This window comes from Bos taurus, chromosome 3 (genome assembly GCF_002263795.3).
Source record: "Bos taurus isolate L1 Dominette 01449 registration number 42190680 breed Hereford chromosome 3, ARS-UCD2.0, whole genome shotgun sequence".
NCBI lineage: Eukaryota > Metazoa > Chordata > Mammalia > Artiodactyla > Bovidae > Bos > Bos taurus.
In genome coordinates, this window is record NC_037330.1 from 104,175,702 (window position 1) to 104,198,561 (window position 22,860).

Below are 22,860 nucleotides of genomic sequence, written 5' to 3' on the forward strand. Positions count from 1 at the left end.
GTAGGGTGCTGCAAGAGCCTGAAAAAAGAAAGGAAAAGAAGAAAAAAATGTACTGATAGTAATAGGAAGAGAGAACAGGATGGTGAAAGGCCTGAGGAAATGCTTGCATTCTGGCCCTTGCATTGGTACCCTGCTGTGAGTCCTTTAGAAGGGAAAAGGCTTCCTTGAACCCCAGTTTCCTCTTTAGGACCTTGGAATGACTATGTCCACCTTGTGGGCCCTGACAGCTTGGGGCCAGTGTGCAGAGGGCCTTGCACAGAGCCTGGCCCTCGGGGGTGCTAGAAAGGACTGCGGAGGAGGCAGTAAGGCTGGGTTCTGGGTCAAGGTGAACGCTATGGAGTGTCGACCAGGCGTTCTTGAACTTCCACATGCCTAATAATCACCTGGAGGCTCAGGTGGCACCCCTAGTGTTCATGATCTAGGTGGTCAGGGTGAGGCCCGAAAACGGGCATTTCTAGTAAGCTTCTCGTGCCGCTGAGGCCACCGTGCCCATGCTGCTTCGGGTGCAGAGGGGAGGAGCTGCTGGGAGCCAGGTGCCTGTTCCCAGGGAAGCGAGGGTGCCTCCTGGTGCCTTCTACACCCCAGACTGTTTAAAAAGATGAGTCAGACACCGTCCCTGCCCTCGACCTGCCATCTAGTGCTGTGAGTTTTTAGTGGAGTGTGGCTGGTTTACAGTGTTGTGTTAGTTTCAGTATACTGCAGAGTGATTCGGTTATAGTATATATGTATATATCTGTATTCTTTTTTCCATTGTACTTTATTGTAAGATATTGAATGTAGTTTCCCTGTGCTGTGCAGTCGGCCCTTGTTGTTTATGATTCTCGGGGGCTGGAGGGAGGCCTGAGAAGGCGGTTCCTGACGTCCATGTGAGATCCTTCATGGGGACCCCTCCAAACTCCCCCTGTCCACATCTTCCTCCCCTACAGCTTCGTCTCTTTTGTTCAGTGCTGAATTTTGGTAGTCAGAAGAGTGCCTGGCACCTAGTAGGTGCTCCTTAAATATTTGTTGAATAAATGAATGAAGGTTGAGAATTACCATTTGTTATTTGCTTACAAGGCTTGCTGTCACAAAATACTACAGAATATGAGGCTCAAGCAACAGAAATTAATTTATTTTCTCACCTTTCTGGAGCCTGGAAGTCTAAGATCAAGGTGCCAGTAGGTTTGGATTCTCGTGAAGCTTGTCTCCTTGGCTGGTAGATAGCCACTTGGTCGCCACTGTGTCCTCACATGGCCTCTCCTCTGTGTGTGCATCACTGCTGTCTCATGCTCTTCTTATAAGGGCACCAGTTCTGTTGGATTAGGGCCCCATCCTTATGATCTATTTAACCTAATTATCTCTTTTAAGGCTTCCCTGTAGCTCAGCTCGTAAAGAATGCGCCTGTAATGCAGGAGACCTGGGTTCGATACCTGGGCTGGGAAGATCCCCTGGAGAAGGGAAAGGCTGTCCACTCCAGTATCCTGGCCTGGAGAATTCCATGGACTGTATAGTCCATGGGGTCGCAAAGAGTTGGACACAACTGAGCGACTTTCACTTCACTTCTCCAAATACAGTCACATTAGGGGGTAGGGCTTCAACATATGAATTTCAGGGGGACAGAATTTCGTCTATATCACCATGAAGCACAGCTGTGGACTGGAGGAGTCATATTTCTAGCTTGGGGTTCCATAAAGGTTGAGAACCTCCAATCTAGTAGATTCCTTTGTTTCTTACTGAAATGCTGAGTAGAGACATAAACTTAGGTTTTAATTGAAAAAAAGAAATAGAAATACCAATAGACAAAATTTTGGTGGGGAACCACTCATTTTAAAAAAATTATGTATTTTTGACTGTACTGGATCTTTGTTGCTGCATATGGGCTTTCTCTAGTTGTGGAGAGCGGGGGCTACTCTTTGTTGCAATGTGCAGATTTCTTGTTGGACTGGCTTCTATTGTTGCAGAGTATGGGTTCTAGGATGTATGGGCTTCAGTAGTTGCAGCTTTTGGGCTCCAGAGCTCAGGCTCTGTAGTTGTGGTGCATGGGCTTCGTTGGCCCCCCACATGTGGGATCTTCCTGAACTAGGGATCGAACCAGTGTCCCCTGCATTGCAAGGTGGATTCTTAACCACTGGACTCCCAGGGCAGCCCCAAACTACTAATTTTTTAAAATTCCAGAGCCATTGCCTATGCGAAGTATAATTAATTTTTCTTGACTATACAACATGAGACTGTGAGATGATTCCTCAGCTACATGTTGTTCACAACCCCAAATTTTCCCATGCTTCTAAAATTTGACTGTAGAGCTAAAGTGCTAAGGAGAAGTGTCTTGCCCTGAATGCAGTTAGGGAAAGCCGGCTTCCTGGAGGAATCAGATGAAGCGTAGACACAGCAGGGAGTCTTACTGTTTTGCCTTTGGGTGGAGGGAGGAAATGTGGAATTTGTCACTTAAGCTTTGAGTCTCTCAGCATCTAGTCCCCCTACAGCATAGCCCTGAACATTGCAGGTTCTTATCAAATCCATTAAACTGGAGGCCTCTAGTTTATTTGCAAATGTTATGATTAATGACTTTGGTATCACTGGGGTGACAGCCTGATGTTTCCGGAACTGCCTGCTCTCCCTCCCTTGTTCATGCTCCGGTAGGAGCATCAGTCCATCTGGGAGCTACAGGAGGGACAGTGCTCACTTCTTTGCAGGCACCTGCTTCCTCCCCAGACTGGCAGATTGGGAGCTCCTGAGGCCAAGAGAGGAAGGAAGGCAGGCAGCTGGGAGGTGGGAGAACTGGGGGTCGCTTCGCTCTCCTAGCGTGGTTATTTCCCTCACTTGGTGGTAGTAGCAGGTGCCAGCTACAACCAGCTGGTGCCTCTGGATCGTACAGTTGCAGGAGCCAAGGATGGTGATCATTCTCATACTGTCCCTGCCAGGCCCTGTACTGAATGCCCATTTGGTTTTGCTTTTGCCCTGCCTCTTTCTCTCTCCTTTTCCACTTGAGTCAACTCACCCTACTTTACAGACTCTACCTGCCCAAGCTCCCTCTTCCCAGTTCTCAGCTCACCTATTTCCTTGATCCTTGAGTCCTAAACAGGTAGCTGTGGGCACCGTCAGGGTTTTAAAGTTGTAACTCTGACACTCTGTACTATGGTCATATTCTTTAGCTAGAGCTGCTGGAGCAAAGTGCCACAAATGGGGTGGCTGAGCTTTTTAGAACAACAAAAATTTATTGTCTCTCATTTCTGGAGGCCAGAAGTCTGAAATCAAGGTGTTGGCAGGGCCATTCTCCCGCTGACGGCAGTAGGGAAAGATCTGTTCCACGCCTCTCTCACAGCTTCTGGAATTCCTTGGCTTGTTGGCAGCGTAACACCAGTCTTCACATGGCGTGTGTGTGCGTGTCTGTGTTCAACTTTCTTCTTTATTAATGTTTTTATTTTTTAATTGAAGTATAAATGATTTGCAATGTTGTGTTAGTTTCAGGCACGCATCAAAGTGATTCAGGTATATAGTCTATGTATATTTTTTTCCCAGATTTTTTCCCTTGTAGTTTATTACAAATATTGAGTATAGTTCCTTGTGCTACCCACTAGGTCCTTGTTGGTTATCTATTTTATATATAGTGGTGTGTTCACGTGTATCTCAAACTCCTAATTTATCCCCTTCCCCACCTTTCCCCTTTGGTAACCATAGTTTGTTTTCTATGTCTATGAGTCTGTTGCTCTTTTGTAAATAGGTTCATTTGTACCAGTTTTTAAGATTCCACATGTAAGTGATATCATATGATTTTTGTCTTTCTCTGTCTGACCGACTTAGTTTGATAACCTCTAGGTCCATTCATGTTCCTGCGTTGATGGTTTAGTCGCTAAGTTGTGTCTGACTCTTTGGGACCCCATGAACTGGGGAAGCCCCTCTTGTTGCTGCAAATGGCATTATTTTATTCTATTTGTGGTTGAGTAATATTCCATTATCTATCTATCTCTATCTATCTCACATCTTCTTTACCACTCATCTGTTGATGCCCATTTAGGTTGTTTCCATGTATAGTGTTGTAAAGGCTATTATAAATAGTTAAGTTTCCCCTTTTTTATAAGGACACCAGTCATATTGAATTAGAGGCTCACTCTGCTCCAGCATAATCTCATCTTAATTTAACAAACTACATTGTCAATGACCCTATATTCACAGCAGTTTTGATTTACTATGAGAAATAACTTTAGATAGGCTGAGTCAGGGTTTCTAAGAATATGCTTGTAAATAAGCCTCCTACATTTTTATATCATCCTTACTTTTAAGATAGTAAGAGATGGAAGTTACATCTCATTTACATTCAGAAGCAGAGAAAGGGGCAGTGACATTTGCAGGTGTGACATCTTGGAGACAGAATTAGAACAGATGATTTCAGGGGATGGAATAACACTGTCTTGGAGAGGAGTAACAGGAATGAATGCGTTATGTGTTTAGGAGATCCTCCCCCAATACAGAGTCATCTAAAGCTCAGAGAGGATAGCAGTTGCCTCAAGTGGAGACATTTGAAACCAGAAACCCAACTGGGAGCTCCCAATTCATAGCCAGACTTGATGGGCTTGCTTGTTCCAGAATGCTACCCTGAAACAGGCAGCTAAAGGACCACTCAGTCTCTGGTCTCTTCTAATTCTGCCTCCAGGAAGTCACACCTGCAAATGCCACTGCCCCTTTCTTTGCCTCCTAACTGATCTCCCCAACTCCAAACACACTCTTTGCTTCCAGTCCCTCCCACACAGTACTGTGTAATCTCTCTGCAGAGAAACTCTGCTCCTGTCATTCCTGTGCCCCTGAAACTGTCATGGGATCCCCACCGCCTAGTAAAATACAAGTTCCCCTCACTGGTATTCAAGAGTCTGCACAGTATGATGCCATCTCAGACAGACATAAGATGCCCCCCCAGTGATCTCCATCTCCTCATTCCCTGTGCTGACTGGACCTAGTGACTTGCTTCCAGTGAATAGAATAGGGCAAAAGTGATGGTATTACTTCCAGTATTAGGTTACAAAAGACTGTAGCTTCTATCTTACCAGCAGACTCTCTTTCTCTCTGTCTTGTTTCTTTGATGAAGTCAGCTGTTAGAGAGGCCCATGTGGCAAGAAACTGAGGATGACCTCTGGCTGATAGCCAGCAAGGCACAGGATCCTGCCAACAGCCTGTGAGTGCCAACAACTGCTGAGTGAACTTGGAGGCAGATCACACCCCGGTTGAGCCTTGAGAAGACTAGGGCCCCAGCAAGTGCCTTGATGGTGGCCTTATGAGAGACCCGGGGTGAGGACCTTGATTGCAGCCTGAAGAGACCCTAAAGCTGATAATGAAGACCAAGCTAAACCTGCCCTGGATTCTTGACCCAGAGAAATGGAAATAATAAATGTGTATTGTTGTAAATTTCTCAGATTGGGGGGTAATTTCTTATTCAACAGTTGATAACTAATGTATGCTCTAATGCCTTTGTCCCTTACCAAGGCCTCATACATCTTTGGAAGTAGAGTCCATGCTGTCTGCTTTTTTGCCTTCATGATTTTCCTGTGGACTTTACTTAGAAGGCTTTCATCTGTCTTCTTCACATGAAAAATTCTTGTTTGCCTTTATGCCTTAAGCACTTAAACACTTGCATATCATAAGGTTTCAATCAATGCTTTTACATTTTAATCGTTGAAAAGGATTTCAAAAGTAACAATTATTATTTGGAAGAACCCACTTATAGACAAGGGGCTTCTCGGGTGGAGTTAGTGGGGCCACAAAGAGTTGGACATGTCTGAGTGACTGAACACACACAGCACCCCCCCCCCCACACACACACACAGACAAAGTGCTTGAGTTCAGTTCAGTCCAGTCGCTCAGTCGTGTCCGACTCTTTGCGACCCCATGAATCGCAGCACGCCAGGCCTCCCTGTCCATCACCAACTCCCGGAGTTCACTCAGACTCATGTCCATCGAGTCAGTGATGCCGTCCAGCCCGGATACTCAAACACTTTAAACAATTTAATTCAGTAGGTGTTTATTTAGAATCTGCCTGAGTCAGGTCCTGTGGATAGGAAGATGCCAAGAACCAGAAAGCTTTGTTTCGAACATGGAGTGCTGCTTTCGTACACGTTCAACCCACAGCTGATTAATTCCTACTTACCTTTCAGATCTCATCAGTTATGTGTCACCCATTTAAGGCACTTTTCTTTGTCTCTCAAAATAGATCAGGTCTACTTGTTAGATGCATTCATTGATTTGGAAACATGCCCTCCGTTGTAATTAAATAATTAATTGTGTGAGTGAAAGTTTAATATCCATCATCCCTATTGGACTGTGGGCTCTGGGAGGCCAGGGACCTTCCCTTCCTCATTCATCCTTGAATCTTTATGACTGTTTGGTCCCATACCTTGACTCTCATAGCAGGCTAATAAATATTTGCTGGATCACTGTTGACCCAGTTTTCCCTGGACCACAGAAGATCACATTCTGGGTGGGTGGCTCCAACGGCAGTCCAGCATGATGGCAAGAGCCATGACATTGGTCTTGGTACTGGGTGCAGTGGGGGTGGGGGGGATGGCAGAGCTGAGGTATGAAAGACATCAGAGATGAAATGGTCATTGAGCTGGGTTTTGAAGTAGAAACAGCAGTTTGTGAGGTGGAGGAAGGTGGACTCAGTGAGAGGTAGGGCTTTCCTACATGAGAACAAAGGCAGGGACGATCCTGGTGGATTAGAACAGAACTTCCCAGCACAGAGTGAGCTGTGGTGACCCCGGCTGCCTTGAAGAGGTACGGGTTTGCCTCCTTATTGACCCTTGTCTATTTATCCCCATGTACCCTCAAAGATTATTATTTTCTGAGTGTGCCTTGACCTGAAAAAGTTTGAGAGGCACTGGATCAGCTTCAGATGAAACAGAGCAGGTAGGATACAGGATTTGGCGAAGATGAGCCTAGAGAAAAGGCTGTGAGTGGACTGCAAAGTGCATCCATTCTCTGCTCATGAGTTTGAATTTTGCACCGTGGGAAGTGGTAAGACAGTAGCAGTTGGATCTTCTCTCTTCCAGTCTCCTCCTCAATCTTCTTAAGATTATTCCTAGACTTTGTATATGTGTTGTAGATTTTATTAATGTGGCCAAAATGAATAACTTTTATAAGTTCTACCTGTTGATTCTCAGGGGCACAACACCAAAGTCCTGTGCTGTGGCAAATTTCACTCTCGTGTGGTGACACGTTGGTACATTGGATCAGCTATGATTGCATTATTAACACAAGTATTGTGTTAGCCAAAAAGTTTGGGTTTTTCCATAAAATGTTATAGAACTTTTGGCCAACCCAATAATTTACTGCAACTAGTAAAACATTGTTGATGTTTTCACAATATGCCATAATTGTTTTTAAAAGACTTAATTTTTTTCTAGAGCATTTTTATGTTTACATCAAAATTGAGAGGAAGGTACAGAAATTTTCCACATACTCCTTGCCTCCTTTATCAACATCCCCCACCTGAGAGGTACATTTGTTACCAAGGATGAACTGACATTGATACAGCATAATTACCCAGAGTCCACGGTGTACCTTAGGGTTCACTCTCGTACATTCTGTGGGTTTGGACGAATGCATGAGGAAATATACTCATCATTATACTGTCATGCAAAGTATTTTCAGTGCCCTAAGAATCCTCCCTGCTCTGCCTGTTCATCTCCCCTCCCTTGACTCCTGGCAACCACTTATCTTTTCACTGTCTCCATAGTTTTGCATTTTCTAGGAAGAATGTCATATTGTTGGAATTGTACAGTATGTAGCCTTTTCAGATTGGCTTCGCTCACCTACCAATATGCGTTTAATGTTCTTCCATGTCTTTTCATGACTTGATAGCTCTTTTTTTTTTAGTTCTGAAAAATATTCTATTGTTTGGCTATACCACAATTTATCCACTCACCTACCAAAAGACATCCTGGTTATTTCCACATTTTGATAATTATTAATAAGGTTACTGTAAACTACTATGTGCAGGTTTTCATATGGAAATCACTAAATTTAAAAAATTAAATCAGGTTTACAGTTTTTCCTAGATCAAATCATAGGGCTGCTGTAGTTAAGTATCACAAACCGAGTGGCTTAGAACAACAGAAATATATTATTCCAAAGTTCTGGAGGCTAAAAGTCCAAAATCAAGGTGTCAAGAGGGTCATGCTCCCTCTGAAACCTGTAGAGTTGTATTCTATTATATATATATATATATATATATATCTCACTTTTTTTTTTTTTGGCTATACTGCGTGGCTTGCAGGATTTTAATTCTCCAACCAGGGGTTGACCCTGCACCCTTGACAGTGACAGCATGAAGTCCTAACCACAGACAACTAGAGAAGTCGTGTATACTGTATCTTCTTTATCCATTCACCTGCTGATGGACATTAAAGTTGTTTTGGCTATTGTTGATAGTGCTGATATGAACATGGAGGTGTATGTACCTTTTCAAATTAGGCTTTCCTCTGCATATATGCCCAGGAGTGGGATTGCTGTTAGTAGATCAGATGGCAACTCTATTTTTAGTTTTTTAAGAAACCTCCGTACTGTAAGGTTTCTTAAAAACCTTCATACTGTTTTCCATAGTGGCCACCCTAATTTACATTCCCACCAACAATGTAGAAGGGTTCTGTTTTCTCCACACCCTCTACACCATTTATTATTTGCAGGTTTTTGATGACACCCATTCTAACTGGTGTGAGGTGATAAATCATTGTAGCTTTGACTTGCATTTCTCTAATAATTAGTGATGTTGAGCATCTATTCATGTGCCTATTGGCCATCTGTATCCATATATCTTTTTTTTTGAGGGACACTGTTCAATCCATAGAAACAAAATTTTTACCAATTTGGATTTTAATATTCTTTTTTGGTCAGAATAAACTGGTAGAGTTTTGCATTTCACCTACAGTCATAGTATGTCAGAATCTGAATATGTCCATGAAAGTGTTACACTTGTGAATTTGAATCTACCAGGCAGACAAAAAATTTTGAGAACTGGTGCTATAATATAACCTTGTCTAACTGATGATCCCCTTAAATCTTAAAGACTTTTTGCTTCTCTTTCATCCATAGGAAGCTGGGCCTTTATGGCTAGGCCACACTGAGGCACTGGTCATCAACTGGAGAGATTTTGCCCCACGGGATATTTGGCAATGTTTGGAGGCATTTTGGGCTGTGACAGCCAGTGGCTGGGGTGAAGGGCTACTGGCGTCTAGTTGGTAGATGCCAAGGATACTAGTAAATAAACATCAAGCAGTGAACAGGAGAGGCCCCCACAAATAAGCTGTTTGGTTCAGAATGTCAGTCGTGCTGATGTTGAGAAATCCTGAAACGGTGGGTTTTGTGGGCCTCCACATCTAGGGTGGTCGTAATAAAATGGTTGATCTGAATTAGATCAGGCTCTGGTGATTCCTTCTCTTAGAAATGTTTCAAGGTTGACTTTCTAAGAGACTCTGATAGTCTCAATTCATTTGCCAGTCTGGTTAGTGTGATGAAGTGAGTTTGAATGTAGACTCAAGTCAGTATCCCAGAGTCAGTATCTAAAGTTGTTCAAAAATGAGTAAGAGTTTCAGTATCCCATCTGGTCCCACTTTATGGACTAGAGAAAAGTGAAAGTGAAGTCGCTCAGTCATGTCCGACTCTTTGCGACCCCAGGACTGTAGCCTATCAGGCTTCTCCATCCATGGGATTCTCCAGGCAAGAATATTGGAGTGAGTTACCATTTCCTTCTCCAGGGGATCTTTCCCGACCCAGGGATCAAACCCGGGTCTCCCACATTGGAGGCAGACGCTTTATCCTCTGAGCCACCAGAGAAGCAGAAAGACACATAATTACTTTCATATACTCATGGTCCAGTGAAGCCCCAGGGATACTCAGGAAATACAGTTTTGATTAACAACAAGGCTAATGTGAAATTAACATTAACACCAACACATGAGTTGTTGAATAATTTGATATGAAATTTCCTTTCCCAATCAATTTATATTCCATTTAAAAAAGGCACTAGATAATGATTATTCTTTGTATATTGTGAATTATCTTCAAATATTCATTTGGATCACTGGACCCAGGAAAGCTGAACCCTCATAGCCAAGACTGACCCTGAATAAGCCCCGGATTTGACGTCTACTTTCGTCTGGACACCTGGCCCCTGGTTCCTCTTCTTGTTTTGCATGGCTCTTCACTTTAGTCCTGATCATGTATGGGTAAATATCTACAGTCCTTTCTCTTTTAGGTTTAAGTTTATTTTCTATATTCCTGGCTTAAATGAATCATTGGTGCTTTTTACTTATAACTATTCTTGGATGGATCACTATCTGTCCCTTTTTGAAGGGATTTCTGATCTCTTATCTCAAGGGACTTATAAATTAACTCTTGGCTTCTGTTGCCTCTCATTCTAGGTAATGGCTGCTGAGGAGATTTTCTGTCTATCCATTGTCCTCTTTTTCAGGCACTCAGGGCACCTGACAACATTTCATTCTATGGAGGCTGATTAATGAAAGCCCTTGAGGTCATTTGTTACATGTCTTTAGGGCCTCAGAAAAGGGACCTATATCACTAATTGGGCTTAGTTGAAATGAAAGGAGAGGAATATTGAAACTTCAGGATAAGTGTGTTATTGGAAAATGCTGCTATGCTAAAGCTGAAACTCCAGTACTTTGGCCACCTCATGCGAAGAGCTGACTCATTGGAAAAGACTCTGATGCTGGGAGGGATTGGGGGCAGGAGGAGAAGGGGATGACAGAGGATGAGATGGCTGGATGGCATCACTGACTCGATGGACGTGAGTCTGAGTGAACTCCGGGAGTTGGTGATGGACAGGGAGGCCTGGCGTGCTGCGATTCATGGGGTCGCAAAGAGTCGGACACGACTGAGCGACTGATCTGATCTGATCTGATCTGATATTAATAATCATCATGAAGCCCCTTTAATTATAAATTATGAAGTAGCCTATTCTTGGGAACAGGGAATGTTTTCCTCTTTCCTCTTGGATCAGTTATTGCCATCATGCTATATAACAACAACAACAACAGAAATCCCACAAAATCTCAGTGGCCTAGAGCTATAAGCATTTATTTCTCATTCATGCATCTGCAAGTCAGTTTGGCTGAAGTTAAACTAATCTGGACTGGCTATAGGTTGCATGTTTTGTTTATGTCTGCTACACACATCTCTCACTTTTCTTGTATCTGTGACTTGTTTGCACCCAAGACATGCTCTTCTTCTGATGATGGCAGAAGTACAAGATGCAAAATCCCATTGGCCAAAACAAGTGATGTGACTAAGCTCAGTATCAGTAGGTATCCTGGTTACTATTGCTATGGAAAAAATTTTCCTAAACCATAGTGGCTTAAGTAGTAGCAATCATTTTATTGTTTCTCATGGTTCCTCTGGGTCAGGAATTCAGGAAGCGTTCCACTGGGTGGTCCTGGCTCAGGGTCACTGGTACAGTTGCAGTCTGAAGATGCTTGGGGTTGGCTTAAGAGGGGGCTGGCCATTATTCTTAGGCTTCTGCACATGATCTTTCTCTATGGGCTAGCTTGGCCTTTCTCAGCTTGGTGACTGAAGAGCTGTCAGACTGCTCACAAGGAGGCTTAGAACTCTAGCACAATTGTTCTGGAGAACCAAGTGGAAGCTACGTTGTTCCTTCTGACCAGCCTTGGAAGTCACATAGCATCACTTCTGCCGCTCTTGTTTGGTTAAAACGGTCACGAAAGCCTGCCCACATTCAAGGGGAAGAGATACAGTTCCCAACTCTTGATTCAAAGGGTGTTAAGGTTACATTGTAAGAAGCACATGAGGGATGGGATACAGTGCTGCAGCTATTTTGGGAAAATATAGTCTGCTGCAGTGGAGCAGATGGGATCCTCTGCCCACAGTGGAGGAGAGGAGAGTAGATATTTGCTGAACACAAACCTAGACTATCTTATGTCTTTAGGATTTTATGTGGAATGCACACGGCTTCCCAGGTATCACTAGCTGTTAAGAACCCACCTGCCAGTGCAGGAGACATAAGAGATGCAGGTTCAATCCCTGACTTGGGAAGATTCCCTGGAGGACGGTGTGGCAACCCACTCCAGTATTCTCACCTGGAGAATCCCATGGATAGAGGAGCCTGGAGGGCTGCAGTCCATAGGGTCACAGAGCGCTGGACACGACTGAAGCGACTTAGCCTGCAAGCATGTGGGATGATGCGCAGAAATGTACACTGGATAGCTCTACTAGGTTGGGTACCCAGAAGCATGGCGAGATGGGAGCATGTGCAAGAGATTTATTGAGGGATTGCTCTTATGAAACGCCTAATGGGATGAGAGAAGCAGCGTAGGACAGGAAGAAACTAGTGCTGGATTTGGAAGAAGTCTGGCTTCAGCTTATGTTAAGGACTGAAAGTTTGTGTTCCCCCAGCTCATATGTTGAAATCCTAACCCTTAATGTGATGATATTAGGAATGGGGCTTTGGGGAGGGGGGTAATTTAATCATCATCATGATGGTTGGGAATGCATTTATAATGAGGTTCCAGAGAGTGTTCTAGCTTTTTGTCCCGCCATATGAGGATATAGGAAAAAAGCAGTCTTTAACTTGTTAAGGAGTTACAAGTTGTGTTTCATGAGAACACAACCATGTAGCACCCTGATCTTGGACTCCCAGAGATGTGAGAAATCAATTTCTGTAGTTTATAAGTTATTGCTGACTCATTGGAAAAGACCCTGATGCTGGGAAAGATTGGGGGCAGGAGGAGAAGGGGACGACAGAGGATGAGGTGGTTGGATGGCATCACCGACTCGATGGACATGGGTTTGCGTGGACTCCGGGAGTTGATGATGGACAGGGAGGCCTGGCATGCTGTGGTTCATGGGGTCGCAAAGAGTTGGACACGACTGAGCGACTGAACTGAACTGGTAAGTTATCAGTCTATGGGACCTTGTTATACCAGCCTGAACTAAGAACTTAACTCCATGAGGAAGAAGCTCTAGAGTGTGAATTGTACTATAGAGTATTTACTACCTTGAGGCAAAGGGGTTGAACTTTTATTTCCCTGCATCATTCAGTCACGGGTATCCCTTCAGGGAGCAAGGAAATGCATTTCTAGAAAAGGCAGCTCCCATTAGCTAAGAAGAATCCTCTAGAGAGGGGTACAGGTGTGAGCCATAAGCAGCCAACACCTGTAGCAGGAGGATGGGTAGACCTGCTGGTGAATGGGGATCAGAGGGGATACCAGTAGTGTCTGCCGCACTGTACCATTCAGATCCTTGCACCTTGTACCATTCAGATCCACTGGTTCTTACTTTAAGTTTACTCTGTCCTCTCACATCTTGTTCAGGATTCTTCTTGGTCAGAATTTGGGGGTTAGTGGGATAAACTACAGCTTCCATTGTTGTAGTGGGTCCTGAGACTCTAACTTGGACCCATCATCTCCCTTGTCTGCTATCCTTTCTAAAATTTCCTCCCTTGGCTAGCACATCTGCTGATTAAGGTGGCTTGTCTGGTAAAGTGAGTCATCCCTGAGGGGTCTGAGCCTCTGGTTACCATGCCCTTATCAGGCAGTGGTTGATGTACTTGACAATGTACAGTTAAGGTTGAGCATTGACATACCAAGACATACTCTGTGGATCATCTGTCAGGCTATCACATATCATCCATATTCCTTTCTGTCCTGTTATATAGCAGCATCACGACTTTCTTATGATGGTCATGGTCAAACCCCCTTGCCAGTAACACAATTCAATTTCTTTCTCTGCTTTAGGAATGCATAACCAAGAGTAATCAGGCAGGCAGCAGCTATAGCTTTGTTTATAGCTTTAATTTTAGCAGAAACTGTGTCCTGTGATGGAAGCATCTCTAAGACCCACAAAGGCTAAACTGTTAAATATCATAAACACAGATTTCACAAGTGCTACTGGGAGTTTTAGTGAGTAGGGTTACTCTCACTCTGCCTCTCTTGGCTCCCAGACCATATTCTGTTCATTGGGATCAAGCCCCATATTATGGCTCTTATTTAAAGTGTATGTTGTTCAGTCACTCAGTTGTGTCCTACAGTTTGTGATTCAATGGACTGCAGTATGCTGGTCCTCCCTGTCCTTCACTGTCTCCTGGAGTTTGCTCAGACTCATGTCCATTGAGTCAGTGATGCCATCCAACCATCTCATCCTCTGTCACCCCCTTCTCCTCCTGCCCTCAATTTTTCCTAGCATCAGAGTCTTTTCCAATGAGTTGGCTCTTCACATCAGGTGGCCAAAGAATTGAAGCTTCAGCTTCAGCATCAGTCCTTTCAATGAATATTCAAGGTTTATTTCCTTTAGTACTGACTGGTTTGATCTCCTTGATGTCCAAGGGACTCTCAAGAGTCTTCTCCAGAACCATAATTCAAAAGCATCAATTCTTCAGTTCTTAGCCTTCTTTATGGTCCAACTCTCATAACCATACACGACTACTGGGAAAACCATAGCTTTGACTCTACGCATCTCTGCCGGCCAAGCGATGTCTCTGCTTTTTAATGTGCTATGTAGGTTTGAAATAGCTTTTCTTCCAAGGAGCAAGTGTCTCTTCATTTCATGTCTCCTGTCACCATCCACAGTGATTTTGGAGCCCAAGAAAATAAAATCTGCCATCATATGCTGCCTCCCCCCAAATAGTGTCTCATCTGTGCAGGTATAATGTCTAAGCTTACACCTTAGTTGTGCTGCCACGGTTATTGCAGTGTTCTGGCACGCCAGCAGTTTCTGAAGGATTGCTAAGTAGTGGGACCAGAGGGCCACACAATCCTGTGCCCATGTGCACCTTCTTCGCTGCAGAGTGATTTCTTTGTCCAAAGTGAATTTATGCAGGATCAGGCTTTCGAATCCTTGGATGATGGTGATGGCTGAGGCCTACAGGCAGGAAAAGTAAATTCATATCTAGAATATTCGACAACCAGAAAGTTGAAATTTACCCTTTTCAAGATAGAAGGGAAGCAACTCATTGCCAACTAGCCAGTTGGTCTCCTCTAAGGACATACCATGTTGGGGGCCCAGTACTGGCCTTTATGTTCAGCAGATTGAACATTTAGCAGCAGAGTAGCTAGAGAAGGCTTGGAGAGTGGGAGCCTGTATGTTGGACACATGTGTAGCCTATGTTCCTGTCATCATGGTGGCTCCATTCATGAAACTGCCCCAGCACATTCCTGGGCAACTCTCAAAACTAGTAGCCTTCTATGCCCCCCATTATACAGATGAGAAACGTATGTTCAGAGGAGGTAAATAATTTTTCGAGGTCTTGGAGCCAGTGCACGGTGGCTCAGGAGTTCGTAGGCACCATTTCCGTGGAACCATGTTGCCTCTTCTGTGCTTTCAGACTGATTTCCATGGCATCTATGCACAGAAGGAAAAGTCACCTGTGGTTGATTCAGATAAGATCAGATCAGTCGCTCAGTCGTGTCCGACTCTTTGCGACCCCATGAATCGCAGCACACCAGGCCTCCCTGTCCATCACCAACTCCCGGAGTTCACTCAGACTCACGTCCATCGAGTCAGTGATGCCATCCAGCCATCTCATCCTCTGTCGTCCCCTTCTCCTCTTGCCCCCAGTCCCTCCCAGCATCAGAGTCTTTTCCAATGAGTCAACTCTTCGCGGCAGGTGGCCAAAGTACTGGAGTTTCAACTTTAGCATCATTCCTTCCAAAGAAATCCCGGGGCTGATCTCCTTCAGAATGGGCTGGTTGGATCTCCTTGCAGTGGTTGATTGCATGTGGGTAAACTGGCTTGCCCTTGAAATGCCAGATGTAGATCAGTTTTAGCTTTTCAGAATAGGCTCTGACTCAGGTAACTGTACTGTTCAAGGACAGGGGCGGGTGTTGTGTCCTGCCCTGACTTGAGTGATTCAGACTATGAGCTGGCTAAATCTGGGAGGATTTTTTCATTGTATTATAACCTTTTAGGTATTCATCTTATCCCTTAGCTAAAAATAGATCTGAACCATGAACAAACCCTTCTGAAACCCTTCTCCTCCACTACCCTTCTGAGTTTTCTGTGTCCAATCTAGACAATAGGATGACTGCATCTTGAACTTTTCTCTCTTTGCCCAGTTTGTCCTTGAATGGTGAGTTCTCCCAGGTACTTGCAGATGGACTGGAACATTAAGGACATGGTTGGCTCAGAGAGGTTCATTCACTTGCCTGAGCTGTTTGTATGTGGGAACCAGGACTTGACCCCAAATGGCTTGGCTCCAGAGCCCCCACTTTGTTCTGCTGTATCAGACTAGGGCTGTGCAAAATATATTTTATATATATTGGCAACTATGGATGAGAAACTCCTACCTGCTTGTTTAGCAGTGTTTTACAGAATTAATGACTGTTTGGGGATTGGATCAAGATTAGTGTAATACAATTTTGGATAGTATTCCACTTGCTTTGATGGAATGGACTTTTAGTTACCTGCATAAAGATTTTTATGGCAAAAATTTAACTTTTCTTGGGATGTAAGACTTTTTTTTTTAACTTTCGTTTATAGTGGCTTATGGATTATTGGGAGGTAAATTTTTAGAAAGGATGGTAAAAACATAAATGATTTCCCTTACTTTATTGAGTAAAGAAAAATAAATCACTGGATCCTTCCATGCTAATATAATTAATTTCACATGTAAGTTTACCTTCTAAGTGTGTCTGTGTGTGTATATATATGTATCAGTTCAGTTCAGTCGCTCAGTCGTGTCCGACTCTTTGCAACCCCATGAATCGCAGCACACCAGGCCTCCCTGTCCATCACCAACTCCCGGAGTTCTCCCAGACTCACGTCCATCAAGTCAGTGATGCCATCCAGCCATCTCATCCTCTGTCATCCCCTTCTCCTCCTGTCCCCAATCCCTCCCAGCATCAGAGTCTTTTCCAATGAGTCAACTCTTCGCATGAGGTGGCCAAAGTACTGGAGTTTCAGCTTTAGCATCATTCCTTCCAAAGAAATCCTGGGGCTGATCTCCTTCAGAATGGACTGGTTGGATCTCCTTGCAGTCCAAGGGACTCTCAAGAGTCTTCTCCAACACCACACTTCAAAAGCATCAATTCTTCGGTGCTCAGCTTTCTTCACAGTCCAACTCTCACATCCATACATGACCACTGGAAAAACCATAGCCTTGACTAGACGAACCTTTGTTGGCAAAGTTATGTCTCTGCTTTTGAATATGCTATCTAGGTTGGTCATAACTTTCCTTCCAAGGAGTAAGTGTCTTTTAATTTCATGGCTGCAGTCACCATCTGCAGTGATTTTGGAGCCCCCAAAAATAAAGTCTGCCAAGGTTTCCACTGTTTCCCCATCTATTTCCCATGAAGTGATGGGACCAGATGCCATGATCTTTGTTTTCTGAATGTTGAGCTTTAAGCCAACTTTTTCACTCTTCTCTTTCACTTTCATCAAGAGGCTCTTTAGTTCCTCTTCACTTTCTGCGATAAGGGTGGTATCATCTGCATATCTGAGGTTATTGATATTTCTCCCGGCAATCTTGATTCCAGCTTGTGTTTCTTCCAGTCCAGCATTTCTCATGATGTACTCTGCATAGAAGTTAAATAAGCAGGGTAACAATATACAGCCTTGACGAACTCCTTTTCCTATTTGGAACCAGTCTGTTGTTCCATGTCCAGTTCTAACTGTTGCTTCCTGACCTGCATACAAATTTATCAAGAGGCAGATCAGGTGGTCTGGTATTCCCATCTCTTTCAGAATTTTCCACAGTTTATTGTGGTCCACACAGTCAAAGGCTTTGGCATAGTCAATAAAGCAGAAATAGATGTTTTTCTGGAACTCTCTTGCTTTTTCGATGATCCAGCAGATGTTGGCAATTTGATCTGTGGTTCCTCTGCCTTTTCTAAAACCAGCTTGAACATCAGGAAGTTCACAGTTCATGGATTGCTGAAGCCTGGCTTGGAGAATTTTGAGCATTACTCTACTAGCGTGTGAGATGAGTGCAATTGTGCGGTAGTTTGAGCATTCTTTGGCATTGCTTTTCTTTGGGATTGGAATGAAAACTGACCTTTTCCAGTGGCCACTGCTGAGTTTTCCAAGTTTGCTGGCATATTGAGTGCAGCACTTTCACAGCATCGTCTTTCAGGATTTGGAATAGCTCAACTGAAATTCCATCACCTCCACTAGCTTTGTTCGTAGTGATGCTTTCTAAGGCCCACTTGACTTCACATTCCAGGATGTCTGGCTCTAGGTCAGTGATCACACCATTGTGATTATCTGGGTCGTGAAGATCTTTTTTGTACAGTTCTTCTGTGTATTCTTGCCACCTCTTCTTAATATCTTCTGCTTCTGTTAGGTCCCTACCATTTCTGTCCTTTATCGAGCCCATCTTTGCCTAAAATGTTCCTTTGGTATCTCTAATTTTCTTGAAGAGATATCTAGTCTTTCCCATTCTGTTGTTTTCCTCTATTTCTTTGCATTGATCACTGAAGACGGCTTTCTTATCTCTTCTTGCTATTCTTTGGAACTCTGCATTCAGATGCTTATATCTTTCCTTTTCTCCTTTGCTTTTCGCTTCTCTTCTTTTCACAGCTATTTGTAAGGCCTCCCCAGACAGCCATTTTGCTTTTTTGCATATCTTTTCCATGGGGATGGTCTTGATTAAAAAAAAAAAAAACAAACATATGTACATATATATGTGCGCACACACACATATATATGTACGTATGTTTTTTCTTTTACAAAATGGATATAGGTTTCTTTTGACTAAAAGAAAATTTCAGCCCCCTTCCCCACCCCTTGTAAGGCTTTTTGACAGTCTGAGGGATTCACTTCCTGTCAACCTGAACACAGAGAAAGCCATTTGGAAAATGTATGTAAATGACAAAACACAAAAGCAAGAGGACCTTCCCTTTCCTTCAAAGCTGATATTATAGCTTTAGTAATTTGTTTCAAGTACTACTTAAAAACTGTGCCACTGTATAATTAAACAAAAATAAAAATGACTTTCCAACTCTATACATACCTTTTAGGCCCGTATCTCTTTTTATTACCATTAGTGGAAATACTTTTGAGTTGTTCACGCCCCTTCACCTTGCCAAAGCAATTGCTCTGTGTTCTAGAAGAAAAAATAGAGTAGCCTTGGCACTCTATGAACACCGAGCACACTTGCATGGGAACAAGACACTAAGATATCATACTTAGATTGATGTTTGGCATGAATTTGTACCTCTGGTGTATTAGCATAGCCGACCTGGAGTGGCTGCAGTTACAGAAGCTCCTGGAATAGTCAGAGGTAGAACCTGCTTTCTATTGCTTTCATTTTAGAGATCCTGACACAAGGAGTCTTTGAGTTCTTGTTTCAGATCAGCCCACATTTCTCCTAAGAACTCATAGCCCCCTGGACTATTCTATCTCCTCCTGACCATACAAGAATAGATTGTTGGCTTCAGACTAGTACGTACTCTTCTGCAGACTACCACAGCTCAGCCTCCTTCTCCTAAAGGCAGAACATGGTCATCTTGCCTGGGTTTCTCTCCCCAGCCAGGCGTCCACAGATACAGAATATTTCTAGGTTTGAGCTCAAGAGAGAAAATCCAGTGTGATGCTGCCTTAGCTTTTCATGTTCTCCTAACTTATAATTTCCTGCAGGATATTTACACCAGGGAAGTAATTGATGCTAGAGCCTTGTGCTGTTAGCACCAAAGGGATAATGACTCCCTTGGTGAATTCAGCCTTTGCTATTTTCAACTTCTGCTGGAAGTGACTCCTGGCTACCAATCTAGACCATTTGAGGAGGGAAGGAAGGGATCCCGCTTGGCTCCTCTGTCTCTTTTGAGTGTGGAAGGGTTCCAGAATTTTCCTTTCATTTCCAGATCGTCATCAGAAATAATTTAAGTCCCAGAGGCCCTTTTCTAACCAGCCTAACCCCTGAGTCATTCCTGTGTACTCCCCATCTCCTGCAATGATTGTATTCCTCTGTCCATTCGTAATTTTAATTATGTGTTTACTCAATGGGTTTCCCTTCTGGTGAACTTCTCCTGGTAACTCATTAAACCTCTGAGTCACACATTCATTATTAAAGAGGGGGTGAGGTGGGGAAATGAAAGAACGGAAAGGAGCTGTGCCTTGGGAGGAACTTGGGGAGTATCTCTGTGGTTGAGTGTAGCTGAGTCTCTGGAGGCCTCAGTTAGCTCTTCTCCCGTCTAGGATGTACCCCGCACTGCAGGGCGCTGTTCTGACTGTAGGGAGGTTATTGGTCAGGTTGGCTTGAAATTGAGTTTTTACCATGGTAGGAGACTACTTACAATTTTGGTGAAAGTCCTTCCCTCCTGCTTAACCCTGCCCTTTGGAATTCAGATCAGATCAGATCAGATCAGTCACTCAGTCGTGTCCGACTCTTTGCGACCCCATGAATCGCAGCACGCCAGGCCTCCCTGTCCATCACCAACTCCCAGAGTTCACTCAGACTCATGTCCATCGAGTCAGTGATGCCATCCAGCCATCTCATCCTCTGTCGTCCCCTTCTCCTCTTGCCCCCAATCCCTCCCAGCATCAGAGTCTTTTCCAATGAGTCAACTCTTCGCATGAGGTGGCTAAAGTACTGGAGTTTCAGCTTTAGCATCATTCCTTCCAAAGAAACCCCAGGGCTGATCTCCTTCAGAATGGACTGGTTGGATCTCCTTGCAGTCCAAGGGACTCTCAAGAGTCTTCTCCAACACCACAGTTCAAAAGCATCAATTCTTCAGTGCTCAGCCTTCTTCATAGTCCAACTCTCACATCCATACATGACCACAGGAAAAACCATAGCCTTGACTACACGAACCTTTGTTGGCAAAGTAATGTCTCTGCTTTTGAATATGCTATCTAGGTTGGTCATAACTTTCCTTCCAAGGAGTAAGCGTCTTTTAATTTCATGGCTGCAGTCACCATCTGCAGTGATTTTGGAGCCTAGAAAATAAAGTCTGACACCATTTCCACTGTTTCCCCATCTATTTCCCATGAAGTGATGGGACCGGATGCCATGATCTTCGTTTTCTGAATGCTGAGCTTTAAGCCAACTTTTTCACTTAGGTGATCTCAAAACAACGATGGAGCCACTAATTAAAAAGGAATTCCAATCTAAACTTGTGACTCTGAAAGAACATTAAAGGAAACGGATTCGCAACCCACAGAGGCACTTTGTAATATTCCCTTTCCTTTCCACCACAGTTTTTTAAAGAACCACTCCAACTTCCCTGCCCATACTGCTCAGCCCAGGGAACTATCTCCTCTCTCACCCTCTCCTCAAGGTGAGTAATTGTATGCCCTTGAGTAATCTTACACCCCTCCATAAAATGGGGTCCGTGGTAGTACGTGGATGATATATTGTTGTGAGGATTAACCCAGAGAAAATATGTAAATGTCACCTATACAGTGCCTGGAACATTGTCAATGCTCCTGCTGCTGCTGAGTCGCTTCAGTCGTGTCCGACTCTGTGCGACCCCATAGACGGCAGCCCACCAGGCTTCCCCGTCCCTGGGATTCTCCAGCAAGAATATTGGAGTGGGTTGTCAATGCTCCTAACAGTCTGCTATTATTATCATTTCCAACTCTGCATCCTCAGCCTCAGATTTGACTTTCTGTCTCAGTGGAAGCACTAGAGAAAAAAATCTGGAGGCTGAGAAAATGATTCCTAAATAATAGTAACAGTAGCTGTCATTTAGCGAGTGTGCCTGTGTGTTCAAGTGCTGTCCTGCATCCTTTCTATGCATTATCTGTTTAATCCTAACCACCACCCTCAAGGGTGAATGCTATTATTATCCCCATTTCACAAATGAGGAAACTCAGATTTAGAGAGATGAGGCAACTTGCCCCGGGGCCACAGAGCTAGTAAGCGGTAGAGCTGGAATTCAAACTCAGGCCTGACTGCCTTCCAAGTCCACGGCTTAATGGTTTTGCAAAAATCTGCAAGCCAGTGGTGCTGCCAGCCACCAGGAAGGCGTGTGTTCTTTCTGTGGGTTTTGACCCCTGAGGACTGTGACCCCTGGCTCAGAGACTCCGGGCCTCTGGTGATGAGTGAACTGCCCTTGAGAACAGCTGTTGGCGTGGAACCGGCCCCCACACCTGGCATGAAACCATCAGGCCTCAGCCAGGGTGAAGGCCCCGAAGGCCTCTTTGATACTCAGTCAGAGACAGAGAGAAATGTATTTTTTCTGCAAAGGTTGGCATTTATTTCTTAATAATCAGTTAAAAATTTATGTAGTCTCCCTAATCAGAAAAACAAAGGCTTTCTGTACTTTTATGTATGGTAGAAACCACTTATGATTTCTTGGGGATTTATCACTGCATCTGGAATAGAAGTAGAAGCCAGGATATCTGGAGTCAGTAAAAGCAGATTTTGCCAAGCTACTTCTGCTGCAAGGGAACCTTTAAATATTCCGCACATATAGTGCTACATCCGTCCCCAGTCACGTGAGGATTAGATTATGCCCTCCACAGGATGCTTGCTGTACCTTCTTCTTCCCCAGCTGACCCAGAATTTCCTTGGGAGGCCCTGTTCAGTCGTGGTAGACTTGAATCTATCTAAGGGCCTGCTCTCTGGGAAGAGTCCTGGTTATACAATTTGGTTGTCCCAGGGTCCAGAATGTAGTGTGGAGTTTTGTACTAAGCTTAAGGATGAATGTATTCCTGAGTTTCAAGGGGTTAGCAGCAAGAGGCGAGCTGGAGTACTGTGCTGGCTGCTGCCTGTTTTCTGTGCACACAAAACTCAGATACCATTGTTAGTAGTGTCAATTCATGTCAATGTATGGCAAAAACCATCACCGTATTGTAAAGTAATTATCCTCCAATTAAAATATTAGTAAATAAATAAATTGATTACTAATTAATAAATTAATAAAAAAATTCCTTGCTCGCATTTGTTTCTTCCTCCTCCTTTCCGCTTTATTTTCCACTTCCTCTTCC

At 43.9% G+C, this 22,860-nt stretch overlaps 1 protein-coding gene across 1 annotated transcript in view; it reads left to right on the forward strand.

The window, feature by feature from the left end:
* Positions 1-22,860, forward strand: part of HIVEP3 (HIVEP zinc finger 3) — a 565,238-nt gene that overhangs the window by 66,570 nt on the left and 475,808 nt on the right. Inside the window, exon 2 of the mRNA XM_059885184.1 lies at positions 21,127-21,206. The gene's annotated coding sequence lies outside the window, so the exon portion shown is untranslated. The remainder of the gene's footprint in view (positions 1-21,126; positions 21,207-22,860) is intronic.